Source organism: Neoarius graeffei, chromosome 27 (genome assembly GCF_027579695.1).
Source record: "Neoarius graeffei isolate fNeoGra1 chromosome 27, fNeoGra1.pri, whole genome shotgun sequence".
Classification (NCBI taxonomy): Eukaryota; Metazoa; Chordata; class Actinopteri; order Siluriformes; family Ariidae; genus Neoarius; species Neoarius graeffei.
In genome coordinates, this window is record NC_083595.1 from 25,579,955 (window position 1) to 25,599,923 (window position 19,969).

The 19,969-nt window shown below is 40.9% G+C and overlaps 1 long non-coding RNA gene across 1 annotated transcript; it reads left to right on the top strand.

The window, feature by feature from the left end:
• Positions 1 to 15,206: 15,206 nt before the first annotated feature.
• LOC132875142 (uncharacterized) lies at positions 15,207 to 17,151 on the top strand. Its single transcript, XR_009651765.1, has 4 exons — positions 15,207 to 15,284; positions 15,615 to 15,705; positions 16,627 to 16,712; positions 16,836 to 17,151. It is a non-coding gene; the product is annotated as an uncharacterized LOC132875142 (long non-coding RNA).
• The last annotated feature ends 2,818 nt before the right edge of the window (positions 17,152 to 19,969 follow it).

Sequence of the window (19,969 nt, forward strand, 5' to 3'; positions counted from 1 at the left end):
TATGGTGATTGGTGAACCATTTTGCATCACAGAATATGCCGCAGCGGTGCAGCCGCATGGACTCTGGGGCCTGTGATTGTATTGCCCAGACCAGTTGGTCTCCTAGTGGAAAATCCTTAAAAAATGCTCTGAGAGCAACACTGCAGATATGTAAGAACACAGAAGACACAAGCGTCAGTGTCACAGTTCTTTATACCCCAATCATCTCCTGAGAGTGATACGGTATGGGACATTATGTTATGATTGTCATTTGTTTGATTGATTGTTTGTTTGAATTAATGATCATTCATCTGTCCGACTGGACATGTTAAAAAGGATGACAGAGTTGATCCACAAATCAAGCTCTCACTAAATCTCAGCACCTCACTCACACACAGGACCCCTGTCTTCCACACTCACCCCGCCCCCTCGCTTTCTCATCCAACCACGCACTTGCCCATACTATTCACTGACAATCAGAAAACACACATTATTATTATTATTATTATTAGCACACAACATTCACATTATAATAGTAACAAATAAATAAATACATACATTTCCTCGATTAAAAATTTTATTTTATTAGTGTGGTTTACTTTAACTGTTTGGATGAAGGTTCACAAAGAGAGTCCCTACACCAAGAACTGTTATGCACTTACATTTACAGTGATATTAAGTTCTCAATATATTTAGATTATATTTTAAAAGTTCATTGTTGCCCACTTGTACATTATACATTTTTACAGTATTGGCAATAAAGCATTTCAAGCTTTAAGTATGAGTAATTGCTTTCTTGATCACCCCTTTACTAAAAACACCTACAAAATAAAACATACCACTGTTGCGGGCACCCCACCCCATGGGAGTCGTGCCCGTGGTGGTCATGGCCCCAAGGAGCCATGGTGGGCGTCCCTTATTTTCATTTCTGAATGGTGGCAACCCTAGTATCAGTTCTCCGACATCTAACATTTACGACAGTTATTCTTGTGGTATGAGCGGATTTTTTTTAGCCTTGAGCTTATGGCGGTACTGATTCCTGATGTGGTTATTGAATTTGGTTATTTTTGCAACTATGCTTACGTTTATTAACCTACAATTTTGTGCATAGATGGTGTGCTACATGGCAGTGTAGAGTCGCCGTAAATCGGCTCCATCTGTCGCAACACGTCCACCTGTCACTTGTTTCACAAAACTATTTTTTTCCATTTTAAATCTTCGCAAATTATAATTTGCTATTCTATAGATAAGATGGTAAAGATAATTACAGATGTAGTCTAATTTTTGTGAAACCAATTGTTTTTACAAAACAGGAGTTTGTTCAGGTTAATGAACCGCTTGAACAGAACAATCTCTGGTATCTCTTGAAGATCACGCAGGACTCGTTTTCACACGAAGATTGGAATCTCCCCTTTAAGAACATCTCTGGCTTCACTTGCTCGTTCCCAGACTAACGACAAACGCATTATCGCCACCTACTGTGCTCAGGATGAACCTGCAGACGACAGAGATACAAGAGTTACAGTGTGATTTAGCACGCTCTCCCCTCTTATATTAGTTGTTTGACTATTAAAATAAACATAAAAAAATTTAAAATGTATGGTGTATAATTTCTGAGTAGCATATGTTTTTCACCCATCATGACTACTGATGGCCAGATGAAGCTTCTTGGAAGCTTTCCAATTGTGTTAAAAAGTGGTTCATCTCTCGAGGCGCTACTTGCTCACTGGAGACACCTGTTGGTCAAACGATCAATCTCATCTCATCTCGTTATCTGTAGCCGCTTTATCCTGTTCTACAGGGTCACAGGCAAGCTGAAGCCTATCCCAGCTGACTATGGGCGAAAGGCGGGGTACACCCTGGACAAGTCGCCAGGTCGTTACAGGGCTGACACATAGACACAGACAACCATTCACACTCACATTCACACCTACTGTCAATTTAGAGTCACCAGTTAACCTAACCTGCATGTCTTTGGACTGTGGGGGAAACGGGAGCACCCGGAGGAAACCCACGCGGACACGGGGAGAACATGCAAACTCCACACAGAAAGGCCCTCACCGGCCACGGGGCTCGAACCCGGACCTTCTTGCTGTGAGGCGACAGCGCTAACCACTACACCACCGTGCCGCCCAAACGATCAATCATACATAGAAATACATAGGCTGGTGCACACCAGTTCATTAAACTAGTGTTTTATGAAGATAAATTTGTAAATATATACTAAATAGCTGTATTCTGAAAGAACTTAGAAGTTCAACTAGTATATACAATATATTTTAGAATATAGAATTAGTATATTTCAATATTTTGTCTTATATTAAGGAAATGAGCAACATACTTGTAATAGATTATGATAATGGTATTACTACAACCATGGTTGTGTTTAGTGTGTAGTAGGAAGCAATGTGCTTGTGAAACTGGACAGAAGTGCTTGTGGGACTGATGTGATTTTGGGACTTATGTGCTTGTGGGACTGGACTAAAAAATCATATTGATTTTTATTAAGGGACAGAATTTGTTCCACATTGTTGGGACTAAGATGATTGATTTCTTTCTTGAAACAGTTTCACCCACCCTTAAAAAAAATGTTTAAAATTCAAGACCAACAACATAGTCATTGTCATCGCCAAACCTGGGCCCTGTACTACGAAGCGGGTTTTCTGGCTTACCAGGGTAACTTCGAGAGTAACTTGATCACGTGCAGCGTAACTTCCCGATTAACCCATACTACGAAAGTTGGCTATGTTCAAACCGAGGTATGCTGCCATGGCAATTTACACTGCATCTCAAACCTGCTCGTCTCAGGTTATGTTCTTGGTTAACCCGAGGTTTCCAATTAACCACACCCTTTTTAAACACCACCTCTCCACCGACATTTCCTCTAGAGACAATGCCAGCGTACCTGGATGACCCGTGCGATATCGGAGCGCAGATTAGAGATGGGATTTATGGCTCTTTGATGGGATCCGCATCTTTGTGATCCGTTCTTTGAAAAGAGCCATTCAGAGCAATAGTGAGCCTCAGCCAAAAACCACGGTGGAGCTCTTTCTGGTGGGAGAGACCATTGTGCCAAATGACGCAAACAGAAAGCATAATGATAAAGCAAAAGGTTGGGAATTCCAAGACCCCCCTGGCCAACTTTGAGTTGAAGTTTTTTAAGTTGGATTCTTGCTCGCTTTCCATTCCACAAGAAAGCATTACACAACTGTTCAAACCTGCGAAACAAGGTAATTGGAAGAGTTACTGGCAGAGACTGTATAATATAGTTGAATTTAGGAGCTACTGTCATCTTCAAAACATTAGCTTTGGCCCACAGGGACAGATGCAGGGGAGACCACCTTTCAATGTCTAATTTAAATTTCTCTAGTAGGGGTTCCATATTCACTTTCATGATGTCTGATATTTCAGGTGGAAACAGTATTCCAAGGTATTTGATGCCTTGACTGGGCCACCTAAAGTCAGCTGGATAAAACAATGTTTTTGGACAGTATGATGTCAAAGCAAGAGCTTCACACTTTGACCAATTAACTTTATAACCAGAGAGTCTGGAAAATGAATCAATCAGGGAAAATAAAGTAGGGATGGAGATTTCAGGTTGTCTGACAAAGGTCAAAATATCGTCGGCATACAGCATGATCTTATGAGTCGCAGGGCCTAGAGATATACCCATAAATTCAGGCTCTGCACGAATGGCAGCTGCCAGGGGTTCTAAGGCCAGAGCAAAGATGGCTGGCAAAGCAGGATCACCCTGCCGAGTGCCCCTGTGTAGCCTGAAATAGGGGGAGATGAGGCCGTTAGTCATTACAGCAGCCGCCGGTGTTTTATAGACTATTGCACTGATCTTAATCTGAACTTGTATTTATCAGCCTCACTTCCCCCAACTGCTCAGAATCATCCTGTCATCTCATGTCTTAAAGAAGTCTGGAGGAAAGTTGCAAAAATTCTTGATTTTAATCCTTTTTTAAACAGTTTATCTAGTGTGTGGTACAATCCATGTTTGCGGATAGGGAAATCCTCATTCTATTGGAAAGAATGGGTACAGAATGGTATTCTAACAATAGGCCATCTTTATGAGGGGCAAGTTCTCAAATCTTTTGCTGACCTACAGACTGAATTTCATTTACAGAAACGTAATTACTGGAGATGCATGCAAATACACAGTCTCTTAAAGAACACATTTAAGACCTCATCAGCTCCCTTTAGTGCAGACACCCCCTCTCAGATTATAAAACGATATGGAATGGGGCATGAAGCATCTGTATACTACTCAATGCTGTTAGAAAAACAGCACTCTATGCTTGCATTGAAGGCAGTATGGGAAAGGGATTTAGATGTAACTTTTTCAGATGATGAGTGGAAAGATGTAATACACAATTTAAAGAATTTGGCACGTGACCTACGCACAAGACTTGTTCAGTTTAAAATAATCAATCGGATGTACTGGACTCCCACTAAACTTTTCAAAGCTAAGCTGACAGCCGACCCAACCTGTTGGAAATGTACAGAGGATGGGACGTTAATTCACATGTTATGGGGTTGCCCCAAAATCCAGCAGTTCTGGACAGCTATTCATGAATGTATAGAGAAAATTATTGGCGAAGAAGTGCCGTTTTGTATGCGTTTATTTGTACTAGGCGACCCATCTGTTGTAGAAGATTGTCTTCCCGCTGTCTATGCAGAGTGGGTCCAGACAGCCATTATGCTTGGTAAAAAACTCAGTGCAGCAGTGGAAATCTGTACATGCACCTTCAATCATAGACTGGCACACTGCCCTTGCCGTGGTGGCAGCATATGAAAAAGTGTCTTTTGACCAATTGAACAGACCAGACTGGTATTACTACAAATGGCGTGGATTCTTACAATATATAAATAAACACTGATGGTTGAGAATGCTACAGACCCTACTGCCACCCCCCCTCTCTTTGCTGTGGCAAACGTATGACACTCATGTAACTCCCTAGTGCGGCCTCCCTCCTTTTTTTTGTTGTTGTTTTTCCTTTTTTTAGGTTATCAATGTGTTATTTTATTTTCTATGTTATTGTTTTCTTTTTTCTATGTTAGAGTGAGTGTTTTGTGTAATTGTGTACTTTGTATGTTTTGAATTTTTGAAATCAATAAAAATGTTAATCACAAAAAAAATGAAAAGAGCCGTTCAAAAGACTGGCTCATTTGGCTCTTTTTAAATATTTATTCAGTTTTAAGAAGACAGCGTCTAAAGAAGCCAGATCCCTCTGCTTAGACAGTGACATCAATATTTCTGGACATACCTTTTATATAAAGCAACCTAGACTTACATTATTGTAACCCCTAAACACTCAAATAACCATTAAAAAAACAATGAGGGCTTCAATGAATGTCCATGCAGAACGGCTTTTCTGTAAAAAAAAAAAAAAACACTCAAGAACAGTTATCAAGAACGCAAGAATATTTTATAGAAAAAACACTTTTTACAAAAATATTTAAGTCTGAGATACAAAATAGATACAACTACAATAAATATAACACAAGAACTAGTTATCACACAAGAACATTTTAATTGAAAAAAAGCTTTCTATATTAAAATATTGAAATTAACAAAGATAGATACAACTAAACAGTCAGATAAATAGATAAAAAGTTAACAAGATTGTTTTAATAGGAAAAAACAAACTATTAATGCAAAAAATATTAGAAAAATAGATACAACTAGACAAACAAATAAATAACACAAAAATAGGACAAACAAAATGACGATAGAATAAATTAAATGAACGTCTGTGCAAAGTAGCTTTCCCACAATATTATCATTAATATCACACATTACAAACTATATACAAAACAATTTGAGCTATTAGGCAAACAGATAAAACTTTAATAAATAAAAAGGCAAATGAATGCTTGCTTGCACGCGCGCACACACACCACTATGAATGATGTTTTTATATTTCATTTTCACCTGTTGCCAGGTGCGTTTGGCACTGCTGTTGCCTCTGAAATGTTCACAGGACATACACCAACTTAGTCAAAGGGACTGAACAGTCAGTCATCCTAATTCATGTGACTCTGTGCACATATCAGCTTAAGTAGGCTACTCCATGAATTTACCATACCAAATTTTATTCAGGATTTTTCGGACATTAAACAAGCTATATATGACTGGGGCCACGTCGAAGGACCATTTTCTGTGACTTGTGATTGATCATGAAGCTTTCTCTCATCCTATACTTCTGTTCTGGAACATGTAGAAGGGAGAATGTACTTGCGCATTTACCCGATCGGCAATTCGTTGCCAACATGCTTGCCGCTCCTTACTGGCAACCGCTGTGTTAGATTTTGCTCTTAATGTTGTTTTGAACTCCTCGTAGCTTTGCATTATGACAGCGCATTCTTCCTCCGTGAAGTACGGCGACTGTGCCATTGTGAACAGTGGGGATTTGCGCTGATAACCTCCCCTTTAACGTGAACGCGCATTAACCCTGATTAGGTTAACACAGGTTCAACAAATCAACTTCATAACTGGCGTCGTAGTACCGTTTAACCCCAAACAAGATAACCAGGTTTTGTCAACCCCGGTTTAGCGGGGGAACCCTGGGTTACTTCTGGGTACGTTGACCTCCGTTCGTAGTACAGGACCCAGGAGTGTTTGTCACTGCCCCTGTGTTGCAGGCAGACCCCCCTCCCCACTCACTCTTCTTCTTCTTGGATTTTTATGGCGGTTGGCAACTTAACGTATGAGGTGCATTACCGCCACCTGCTGGACTGGGGTATGGTTCAAGAGCCTATTCTACAACTAACCTGAATGACTAAAAAAAAGAGAGAGAGAAAGAAAATGATTGGTGACACTAGAACCTCTGAATAAGCCCTGTATCCCTCAGAAACTTAAAAACATGATTATAGCAGACATGGCCTGAGCTTACTCTCAAAAGTTCCTGTATATTCAAACTTAGTTTTTCTTTTCTCAGCTGTTCCATTAAGACGTTCCTTTCTGCTTGATATTCAGGACATTCACACATGACATGTTGTACAGATTCTGGGCTACCACAAAACTCACATCTTCCATCTACATGCTTTCCCATAAGTGCTAGGGTGATGTTCAGCCTAGTGTGCCCAAATCTCATCCTTGAAAGAATGTCTTCTTCTCCCTTACTCCTGTTTGAGGATCTACATCGACCTATACTATTTTGTATGCTGTGTAAATGCCTTCCAGTATGTCCACTGTCCCATAGAGACTGCCATGATTCTCTAGTTTTTCGTTTTATTATGCTTTTGACTTCAGCCTTGCTGTAGTCCACTTCTAACTCAACATTGCTGTTGCTGGCAGCTTTTTTGGCACAGCTATCAGCCATTTCATTGCCTGCTACTCCTATGTGAGCAGGTACCCATACAAAAGAAAGTTTTACTCCGTTTTTTAGCAAGGTGTTGCAGACTTGTGATATATTGGACACTACATCCTGCCTTGATTTTGACTGCCAGGTATCAATGCTGATCAGCGCAGAACTGGAGTCTGAGGCAATAACTACCTTGTCAGGCCTATTCCGCTCCACCCACTGCAGTGCAATCCACACAGCAACTAATTCAGCCGTGTAGACGGCCAAGTCATCCGTGACTCTCATGCCTACTTCAGTGCTGTGTTCAGGGATGACAAATGCAACCCCAACTGATCCATCTGTTTGTTTGGAGGCATCAGTGAATATTTTAACCTCATCCCAATATTTCTCATTTAAATACTCTTGCACTCTGTATTTATCCAGTTCTTCACCTTGTTTTTCTTCCAGCAGCAGGAAATCAGTGGGCACCCCTTCCATAACCCAAGGCGGAGTAGGTGGAATAAACACAGTAGGGCTGATTTTCAAGTCCCCAATAGCCATACCTTTCACCCTTTCACCAATCATCCAACCATAACTCCTGGAGTGTGCCTGCAACCTTTCTTGACATGGCTGTAATACACACTGGCTTATGTGGTCAACTCTATGTCCTTTCAGATTTACCCAAAACACAGAGGCCAGCTGATCCCTTCTGAGATGAAGGGGCATGTCCTCCATCTCAACTTGTATGGCTGCCACAGGGGTGGTGTTCATGGCACCACAACACAGCCTTAATGCTTGGTTCTGGACCACATCCAGTTTCTTCAGCAACGTATTGGCTGCTGAGCCATAAATGAAACTACCATAATCCAGTACAGACCTTATTAGGCCAGTGTATATTGACCTCAAGGCAACACGCTCTCACTCGTGAACACCTGAAAGTATTCTTCGTTTGCATATGACATCATTATGCATGCGGCTTTGAACCGGAAGTGGGCCATGCCTACTCTTTGTGCTGTAATTGGATGCAGGCACAACTCTATTCGAGACAAGGGGACTTTATAAGTTCTTTAGAATTCCAGCAATTATAAATAATCAAGGAGAAAAAACAAGAGAGTTGTCTACAGAGCATAGATGTAAATGGCTGTCCAACATAAACCGGGCTGATCTAAGTGATAAGAAAGCAAAAACCACACAAGTCTGCAGTGAACATTTTATTAATGGTAAGTGCTATGGACTAGTTATTAATGAAAGATCGCAATATCTAAGAAATATTGGCTTGTTTAATAGCCTGGTCATGCAGAAATTCACTGCTGTCAAACGTGACAGCTGTGATCATCGAGTGTGTGAGCCGACAAGTGTCAGGTATGCGAGGGAGGCGGATGTATGTGCTGTAATGATATGAACAATGTGATTGGATATTCTCAGTTAAGCTACTTCTCTATGGGTTAGATAAGGCGCATGCGCAGACAGACTAAAAAAAGATGGCGAGTTCAGTGAAAAATGCATATATACATGACTATAGTCCTCATGTACGTGTAATGTAAGTGCAATTCATAGATAAAGACCGTTCTCTTCAAGTATCAAGGTGTGTTTATTCAAGAACCCACAACACAAAACATGTGCAGAAGTGTTCAGTTTAATTACAAGAGTGCAGATATATACAAGGTGCAACACACACAGGTAAACAGTCCAAATCGGCAGGCAAGATCAGAAACGAGAAAACAGGCAAAGGGTCGGTCAAGGCGCAAACAATATATCAGAGGTTAGGCGAGAACAGGAACAAGAATCGAGAAACCAAGAACAAGGGAAGAAAGGCTCTGTAATGTGTACTTAACCTAGCATAATACTTCGCATTGCACTTGTATCAGCGCAAACACACAGTTCTCTAATTGAGTTCAGGTGCTCCTTGTTCACGGTGCGCGTTCTGGTGCCTTCAGGTGTACGCGCCACAGTGCACAGGACTGACAACAAGCAATGGCTTGTTTTTTATTTAAGAAAATGAAAAACATATTTTTATTTAACAAAAGGAATATTGAAAGGTAGACTGCCTTTCAGATTTTTCAAGTGCAGGTCATAAGAAGAATTTTCCTTGACACCCAATTATTTTTTAGTGGACCGAAAGCTACTGAATTCGAATCATAGGCTTCCAATTTTATTAGCTTTTGTTTTTTATAGAAGAATTAATGAATTTAGGGCCACGTGGCCCCAAATTTACCACTATTTTTTTCCTGCTTCAACATGACCCAATTTCACATACCACATTATGCATCACGTGGTGGGCTTTCCCCATTTGCGCAACGCATCGTGGAATACAAATTTGAAACAGGAGAGAAAAATGGAGGATGTAAGTGTGTGAATGAAACATGAAAGACTGACTACAGTAACGGAAAGTGAGAAGAAAAGACGTTATGTTGAAGAAAAGGAACGGCAGGACCAAACTAATAAATATCGGCAGTCAGAGAGCACCTTGATATGATCAGCTGTTCGTTTAGCAACAGAATGATGTAACTGTCAGTGCATGGTGAAGGTAAACCTGTAGATGGCAGCAATGCAACACTGGATGCCAGCTACCATAAAACCCAAAAGAAGAAGAAGAAGAAGCAAAGGACTTGCACGCATGCGCAGCGAGCTTGGGTTGTTTGCGCATGCGCAGTTCTGCGGGCATTTTTGGCGCGCGGTGCGGAGGATGGCTGAGAGGAGTGGAGGACGTGGTGGCGTGCAGGCGGTTGGTGGCAACTGGGCTGGGAATGGTCAGGAGGTAGGAAGTGACGTGTCAGGCAGTGAGGTGGAAGATGAGGGTATGGATGTTAGCGGGAGGTTTGAAACTGACAGTTTGGTAAATCTGGAAGGTCCATGGAGTACACTAGGAACTAAACGCAAAATCGGGAAGGGGCACAGTACTGCTGATGGTGAGAAAAAGGCGAAAGTTGATAGTAAAGTTGTGGAGTACAAAGTACTTGTGAAGTTGCTAAAGGAAGGTGCCAACTTTGACGAATGGAGTCCATCTCTGCTTACCGGCACGTTACAAAAGGAGTTTGGGGAGGTGAGTGCAAAGAAAATAAGAAGCGGGCTACTAATCATGTGCAAAAATGAAGAACAGCAAAAGCGCGCAGTCACGGTAAAAAAGTTAAATGGCCATAGAGTTCAGTGTACGGTGGCACATGATAAGATGCTGGTGAGAGGGGTAATCTCAGGTATCCCATTAGCCGAATCTGTGGATATTATCAAATCTAGTATCAGAAATGTCAAGATTAAGGAGGCTAAGAGGTTGAAAACCAAGCGAGATGGAGCGCTTACGGATAGTCTATCTATAGTGTTAACTTTTGATGAACCCCTACTCCCCAGGAGGGTGTTTATTGGATTCATGAGCTACGATGTGAGGTTGTATGTCCCACCTCCCCTCAGATGTTTTAAATGTCAGCGATTTGGGCATGTTGCGGCGGTTTGCAAAGGGAAACAGAGGTGCAGTAAATGTAGTGAAGAACACGAGTATGGCCAATGTAAGAAGGATGCAAAACTGAAGTGTTGTAACTGTGGGGGTGAACACAGTTCAGCCTATGGTGGGTGTGAAGTGAATAAAAGGATGCGAGAGGTACAGAGAGTTAAAGTCACTCATGGCATTACTTACGCAGAAGCGACGAAGGCTGTCAGGAAGGTGGAAACAGAACCAGTTGAGAGAACCAGAGTAAGTGAGCAATGTAGGAAATGCGAAGTTATCAAGGAAGAGACGCTTATTGTACCTAAAAACGACTTTGTGCTATTTATGGCTTATGCTATCAACTGTGCAGCCCAAACTGATAGCCGAACTAAGAAAATCCAATACGTAGTTAAAGGAGCTAGTACTAAGTTCCTAGGTATTCATATGCAGCGGGAAGCGGTCAGAGACGCTCTAAATCTGACTGATGACATACCTCGATCTCAAGGATGTGGTGGTACTGGATAATGGGTATTGTCATTCTGCAATGGAATGCACGGAGTCTAATACAAAATGGACAAGAGTTTAAGAAATATGTTGATGAGCTTAGTGTGAAATCCAGTGTTATTTGCGTCCAAGAAACATGGCTGATTCCTAAGCTTGACTTCTGTATTAAAGGATACTCGTCAGTTAGGAGAGATTATGGTAGGGGTGGGGGAGTTATGACATTTATACGAACAGACACTCAGTATAGGGAGGTCAAAAGAGGGAAAGAACTAGAATATGTGATGATAGAGGTCTGGATAGGGAAAGAATCTATAGAAATTATTAATTTCTACAACCCATGTCAGAAATTACGATTGAATCAGTTGGAGAAAATTTGGGAGGGTACAAAAGGGAGAGTGATATGGTGTGGTGACTTTAATGCGCACAGCTCATTATGGGGAGATAAGAGTGATGGTAATGGGGATGTAATTCTAGAATTTATGGATGGGGAAGAATTGGTATGTCTAAATGATGGGTCAGGCACTAGAATGGATATAGCAAGAGGGACAGAGTCTGCCATTGACTTAACGCTGGTTACAGCAACATTGGCAGACAAGTGTGGGTGGGAAGTGCTGAGAGTTAATGCAGTGGGCAGTGACCACTTCCCAATTAAAATTGAAGTGGGAATGAATTATACAGCAGAGCAAGGGGTTCACAATGAGAGGTGGATTCTGGGAAAAGCTGACTGGAAAAAATTTAAAGAGGTCAGTGATGCTCTACTGTCCCTAGTAGATATAAATGGAGATGTAGAAGAGTTCTGTTTACAGATTAGTGCTGGCATAGTTGGAGGAGCTACAGCAGCAATCCCTAAAACTAAACCTGGGAGCCTAGGTAGGATTGTCCCTTGGTGGACTAACGAATGTAGAATGGCAATTAAAGCGCGAAATAAAGCGTTTAGAGTGCTGAAGAGAACTCATAATTTTCAGAATCTGGTTTTGTTTAAAAAGGCCCAGGCAAATGTGAGGAGAACCATCAAACAGGCCAAGAAAGATTGTTGGAGAAAGTTCTGCGATTCGATAGGGCGGGATACACCAATGGGGAAAGTATGGGGTATGATAAAGAGGATGAAGGGGAGTGGGAAGCAATATGGATACCCTGGATTGTTAGATGGGGATACTGTAATTACAACTGACATTGGAAAAGCAGAGATTATAGCCCAAACGCTGAGCAAAGTTCATAGCTCTGAAAACCTCTCCCAACAGGAAAGGATGGCAAGAGATGAGACGGTACAGAATCATCAGCAGGAAAGTGTGAGAACAGAGGACAGTACAGATGTGATAGGATGGGAAATGAATGCACTGTTCACTATTACTGAACTGAATAATGTTCTCAGGAAGTTAGGCAACTCCTTTCCTGGGGGGGATAGGATATGCTACTCCATGTTGAGAAATCTAACAGATAAGGGAAAAGAAGTGCTATTGGCGCTATATAATAAGATTTGGACAGAGGGAGTAATTCCAAAAGCATGGAAAGAGTCCATCATTATTCCTATTAGGAAACCTGGCAAAGACCCGCAAGTCCCAGGTAATTATAGGCCGATAGCTCTAACCTCACAGATGGGAAAGACTATGGAGAAAATGATAAATGACAGAATGAACTATATAATTGAGTCGAAAGGTTTGATACAGGGCTACCAGAGTGGATTCAGAAGGGGCAGAGACACAATGGACCCATTAGTGGTCCTAGAGGACGCTATACAGAGAGCGCAGGCAAACAGGGAGAATGTTGTAGCTGTGTTCTTTGATATTGAGAGAGCCTACGACATGTTGTGGAAAGAGGGACTGCTGATTAAGCTGAAAAAAATGGGGTTTAAGGGGAGAATGTTTATTTGGCTCAGGGAGTTCCTAACAACCAGAACCATTAAGGTTAGGATAAATGGTTTATTTAGTCAGAGCTATGCAATTGAAAATGGCATTCCACAAGGAAGCATAGTCAGCCCCCTGTTGTTTGCCATAATGATAAATGGGATTTTTAGCGAAGTAGAGAACCATGTGGAGGTTGCCCTATACGCTGACGATGGTGCCCTGTGGAAAAGAGGGAGAAATCTTGACTTTGTGGGCAGGAAAATTCAGCAGGCAGTCACTGCGGTGGAGACATGGGCCATTCGATGGGGCTTCAGAATCTCTGTGCAAAAAACAAAAACAATGATCTTTACTAGAAAGAAGGTGGTGGAAGACATTAAAATCGCAATATCTGGTCTAGAACTGGAAAGGGTTAACTCTTTTAAGTATTTGGGCATGTGGCTAGACCAAAAGCTGTCATGGGCACTGCATATTGATAGTATGTTGGAAAGATGCAAAAAAGTCCTTAATGTGATGCGATGCCTACGTGGTACAGATTGGGGAGCAAATAGACATGCCTTGAGGTCAATATACACTGGCCTAATAAGGTCTGTACTGGATTATGGTAGTTTCATTTATGGCTCAGCAGCCAATACGTTACTGAAGAAACTGGATGTGGTCCAGAACCAAGCATTAAGGCTGTGTTGTGGTGCCATGAACACCACCCCTGTGGCGGACATACAAGTTGAGATGGAGGACATGCCCCTTCATCTCAGAAGGGATCAGCTTGCCTCTGTATTTTGGGTAAATCTGAAAGGACATAGAGTTGACCACATAAGCCAGTGTGTATTACAGCCATGTCAAGAAAGGTTGCAGGCACACTCCAGGAGTTATGGTTGGACGATTGGTGAAAGGGTGAAAGGTATGGCTATTGGGGACCTGAAAATCAGCCCTACTGTGTTTATTCCACCTACTCCGCCTTGGGTTATGGAAGGGGTGCCCACTGATTTCCTGCTGCTGGAAGAAAAACAAGGTGAAGAACTGGATAAATACAGAGTGCAAGAGTATTTAAATGAGAAATATTGGGATGAGGTTAAAATATTTACAGATGCCTCCAAACAAACAGATGGGTCAGTTGGGGTTGCATTTGTCATCCCTGAACACAGCACTGAAGTAGGCATGAGAGTCACGGATGACTTGGCCGTCTACACGGCTGAATTAGTTGCTGTGTGGATTGCAGTGGGTGGAGCGGAATAGGCCTGACAAGGTACGTAGTTATTGCCTCAGACTCCAGTTCTGCGCTGATCAGCATTGATACCTGGCAGTCAAAATCAAGGCAGGATGTAGTGTCCAATATATCACAAGTCTGCAACACCTTGCTAAAAAACGGAGTAAAACTTTCTTTTGTATGGGTACCTGCTCACATAGGAGTAGCAGGCAATGAAATGGCTGATAGCTGTGCCAAAAAAGCTGCCAGCAACAGCAATGTTGAGTTAGAAGTGGACTACAGCAAGGCTGAAGTCAAAAGCATAATAAAACGAAAAACTAGAGAATCATGGCAGTCTCTATGGGACAGTGGACGTACTGGAAGGCATTTATACAGCATACAAAATAGTATACAGTAGGTCGATGTAGATCCTCAAACAGGAGTAAGGGAGAAGAAGACATTCTTTCAAGGATGAGATTTGGGCACACTAGGCTGAACGTCACCCTAGCACTTATGGGAAAGCATGTAGATGGAAGATGTGAGTTTTGTGGTAGCCCAGAATATGTACAACATGTCATGTGTGAATGTCCTGAATATCAAGCAGAAAGGAATGTTTTAATGGAACAGCTGAGAAAAGAAAAACTAGGTTTGAGTATACAGGAACTTTTGAAAGTAAGCTCAGGCCATGTCTGCTATAATTATGTTTTTAAGTTTCTGAGGGATACAGGGCTTATTCAGAGGATCTAGTGTCACCAATCTTTTTTTTTTTTTTTTAGTCACCCAGGTTAGTTGTAGAATAGGCTCTTGAACCATACCCCAGTCCAGCAGGTGGCGGTAATGCACCTCATACGTTAAGTTGCCAACCGCCATAAAAATCCAAGAAGAAGAAGAAGAAGAAGCAAAGGCTTCTATGATTATTTCAGTTTAAAAAGAGCTGTATGTAATTTTTGATGCTGCTGCTTTTATTTTGCTTTTTTTTCCATTAGGGAAACCAGCTGATCTCTACAATTTTATGGATCCAGACTGGGCTCCAACACAAAATATGGGCCACAACAAAATAAAAAATGGTACTAAAGCAGTAGCTCAAAATGCTAAGCTTACAGAGCACAGAAAGAAATGCAAAATTATTGAAGAATCTTCCCAAATCACATAGTCAATTGAACATGATTTATGTCAATCCAATACCTCAAATACTGCAGCCTCCTCTTTTATAACTAAATGTTAGTTTTTTAGATACCCATCTTTTGAAGCAGTCAAAATTATTGTTTTTAAAATAGATTTAAGAAATGACTACAAGCTTCTAAATGTAACTCCTCTTTACCCTCCAGTCTGTACTCTTACCACTATATATCTTACCACTGTGTATATGTATGTATATTGTATATCCTCCAACATAGCGGCGGTCAATGACGCAAGCAGTTTTGGTCACATGGTTGAAAACGAAGAATTCAAAACCAAACCTGAGTTAGCCACATTTCTTCTTGACAGGTAATTACCCATGCTTGATTTATGTTTGATTTGATTTTCAAAAAAATTAACTACAAAGTTAAGATGGTAATGGTTAGAGTAATGCTCCATAGCACATATCTCATGTTATTGTGATGTTGCATTTGGGCTAACATTAACTTGTTTCCAATGCTTAGGCTACTGGTTAGCGTTGTTTTATTTGAAAGTTATTGAAAATATCTTTGTGAAGTGCCCATGCAGTCAGATCGGTTTGGTGTTTTGTTCTGATATTCATGCGTGCCTGTGCTCTTACAGCTAAATGTTCTCATAAGTGGTTTATTTAGCACTATCCACGACAGTTCGTTATCAAACAATTTTGGTTGCTGTGGTTGCAAGCCTGCACATGCACAGCAGCCTCCTCTGCAGGGAGGGGGTTTGGAGGCAGGGCTGGAGTGCAGCGGGAAGGGAAGGGGAAGGACCTGGAAGTTGTACTCATTTAAATTTTCAAGCTAAGTCCACTCATACCAAGTCCAGTCCTATCAAGTACAGCTTCACTTAAAAAAAAAAAGGTGCACACTTAAATTTATTTTGGGTTACCAAAATAAAGGATCCACCAAGGCACAGGTCTGCCATCAAGTGGAAGCTGCTCTAACACAAAGGTCAAGGCTTTTTTATTGTCATTTCAACTATACACAGTTGGTAAAGTACAGGGGCGGTTTTAGGAAATCTGAGCATCTGGGCAAAGGACAATTTGGAGGCCCCCCTCAACCCCAACCCATACATCTGTAATAATAATGAGATGATGAATCATACGTACTGACGAACAATATTTATTGTGAACACATGGAAATGATTGAAAAAACCCCAATAAAGATCACTGACTATCTGAATATAAGCTGTGTGTGTGTGTGTGTGTGTGTCTGCCTGTCTATGTGCGCTGCTGTCGGTGTGCCCATCTATCAGTCTCATGGGTGGTGGTGGCTACAGTGGATGAGACCTGCACAGAAAGACAGGGAGAGAGAAAAACCAAACGTGGATTAATATACAGTGTAAGATTTAAATAAATGAAATTATTAGTTATTAATTATTATAATTTACTTACTGTGTGCTTAAAACTTGATTTTTCTTGCTTTAGCATTGGCAAATGTAGTGATGACATCTTCCATGTCCAGTTTCCTTCTCACAGCTTGCTCAATGGATATTACCGCCAGATCTAACAGTCTCTCCTGACACATGGTGGACCTGAGATATGTCTTGATTAATTTCAAGGCAGAAAAACTCCTTTCCCCAGAAGCCACTGTGACAGGAAGTGTGAGGAGTACTCGAAGTGCAATACTTAGATTTGGGTAACAATCCAGCAGGTTTTCTCTGAATATATAGTTAAGCACAGTGACGGATTTAGAAATTTGGTGGTCCAAGGCGAATTTAGCTAGGGGGCCCTTCAAATCCTCTCTTTTAACAAGGACCTTTAACTATGTGAGAAAGAAGTTTCAGACAAAAATTGTATGCCAAAATACAGAATATTTATTTTTTTAAATGGTTTAACAGTTTGACTGAGAGTATATGTGTGAGTGAGTCAGTCATGCCCATTTAATCTATAACTAAAGCTGTAACTACATTAAGTCTGTCACTGGTCTTCAAGAATCGGGAATGTGTATAATCTGTAGATATCTGAAACAGAGAAAATAAACACAAAACATAGTAACAGTTCAATTTTTTTTTTCTTGAAATATGATACACAGTATATAAAAAGGTTATTTGTTTGAGAAGATAATGATTAAATATCCAGCAGGACTCAAGTAGTTACATAAATCATAGCCTGTTGAAATGTACTGTAAAATGATTACCTTCATTTCTTGTCACTGGTCTTCATGCCTCAGGAATGTGTATAATCTGTAGATATCTGGAACTGTTTTTTATTTTTTATTTTATTAAATAGTTTTTTGTCTTTTTTTCCGATTTAAACATACAAAATCACAATTTACAAACAAAATGGCTTAGGAATGGATCGCTGTCCAAAGGCCCCCAATGTCTGTTGGAGAGGAAATGCAATCAGGGAAGCCTTTAACTGCAGCCGTTATCTTGTGTGGAAGAAGGTTGTTAATTTCGGTAGCTTTTCAACAAACTGTTCGCTATCCTTTTTCCTCTTCCTTTTCTCACTGCCACTTAGAAATCGTTTCATTCTGATTTGACTTTAACAAAACATTTTACGAGGGCTCTGCAGCTAGAGCTAGATGGTGCTGGTGCATGTATTCAGCCCGCTCGCATCGTTGCCTAGGTTACTTCAGACACTACGGTTCTGAGAAAGAGCGAAGCCAGATAGCTGTGCATGACATCACGTCACATACTGGTGGTTTTGCTTGTGAATCTAGCTGTAGGATTACACGTGAATCATGCTTTATTGCTTTCATTATTTTTGTAGCAATGTGGTTCATGTCGAGTGGAAAATATGTATAATCACAATGAATTATTACATAGTAAATGATGATGTATAGCATGCAGGAAAACAGGAATACCGTAACGCGACGACGAGGCCCCTGATTGGACGAGGCTCAGGGCAATTGCCCGACTTTGCCCAATGGAAAGACCGCCTATGGTAAAGTACACAGTTAAAACAAAACAATGTTTCTCCAGGACTATGGTGTTACATTAAACATCACAGGACTACAAATCTACATATAACAAAGTGCAAGAGTGCAGCAAGTCCAAACATTGCAGGCAATAAATTACACAGAACATTGTAGGTGCAGTTGGTTTTAAGTGATCAATCTCATTAAATCTGAAGGTTAATAATTAAAATTGAATCAGTCTCATTTGAATCATACCATTGAATCATTTTCATTGAATCAGTCTCATATTATCATTAAATCACTCATGGAATCAGTCTCATTAATTAATATCATTAATTTTGGTGTTTAATAATAAATTGCCAAACAGCTAAATTATGGTATTCCAATTATTATGATCACTTACCGTATTACACAACCTATATGCAGCTTTAGAATTCTTTGGAGATTGGGCAACCTCGAGTATATTATTAGGCACAACAAATAAAGACACACAGTTTCAATAATAATGGAATTTATTATAACAAAGATAAAAATGGATAATAACAGTTGAAATCATTATATACAAATATGATATGGTGTGTGTGTGTGTGTGAGAAAGGCCCTATGGTCTGAGCAGAATGCTAGCGTGGGATGCTAGCTAGGTATGTTCATGTGTGTCCACGTGGTGTAGGGATCACCACGTGGGATTTGAGGAGAACAAAGGAATTAGCCTTGTGTTACTAAGCTGAGACAAAGGAATGCTAGCTAAGGTGTGTTTGTGAGTGGCCATGTGGCCTGAACAAAGAGTTAGCCTGTGTGTGGCCTGAACAAAGAGTTAAGGTGTGTTTGTGTGTGAGGCCTGGTGACCACGTGTTTGTGTAGGCCTAGATTAGCCTTGTGTTTAGCTAAGGCAAAGGAATGCTAGCTAAGGTATTTGTGTGTGTGGGGGTGGACCACCACGTGGTAAAGCCTATGACCTAGCAAAAGAAAGGCTAGCGTGGGTTGCTAGCTAAGGTAAAGGAATGCTAGCTAAGGTATGTTTGTGTGTGTGTGGGGGAGGACCGCCACGTGTTTCTAAGACAATACACTTAGCTTTGGATGCTAATGGGACAAAAGAAATTAGCCGTGGGCTAATTTCACTAGCTTATAACAGTACTGAATCCACTGAAACCTTGATAAGGTCAAAATGTGTGATAAGGAAATTAGTGTTAGTGAGGAATAAAGAGAAGCATGCACAGCCTATCTATTAAAACAACTGAGAGATTAAAACAAACAATAATCAATTCAACATGCTGCGTGTTTACAGTGTAACAATTAAACCGTTCCTGAGTTTAAATTCACACTACTTCAATAAAACTAATTCCTAAGACTAGGTTTTTTATTATGCCCAAAAATGCCAGTCTTACTTCCGTATTTCGCTTCTACGCGAGATTATGAGAAGATATCCTGAGACTTTTGGAGTTTTCACCATTGTGGAGATCTCCATGAAGCACAGGGAATTTCTTGGAGAGGCTGAGTTCACAGGAGCCCGTAGAGACTTCTGTAGAAAAACAAAGAATTCTTGGTCCGACGCTTTGTATCTCGTGGGAAGGAAATCTTTGTAGAACAAGGTGCACAGCGCTTCAGTTAAAAAAGGGTCCAGCCGCTTTCTCAATTTTGAATTAAACTGCTTTTGGGCGGCAGTCGTGACGTCACTTCTAATACGAATAAAACTGGTTGTAACTCGACTTGAGTTAAAGATCGCGCGACTCTGGAGT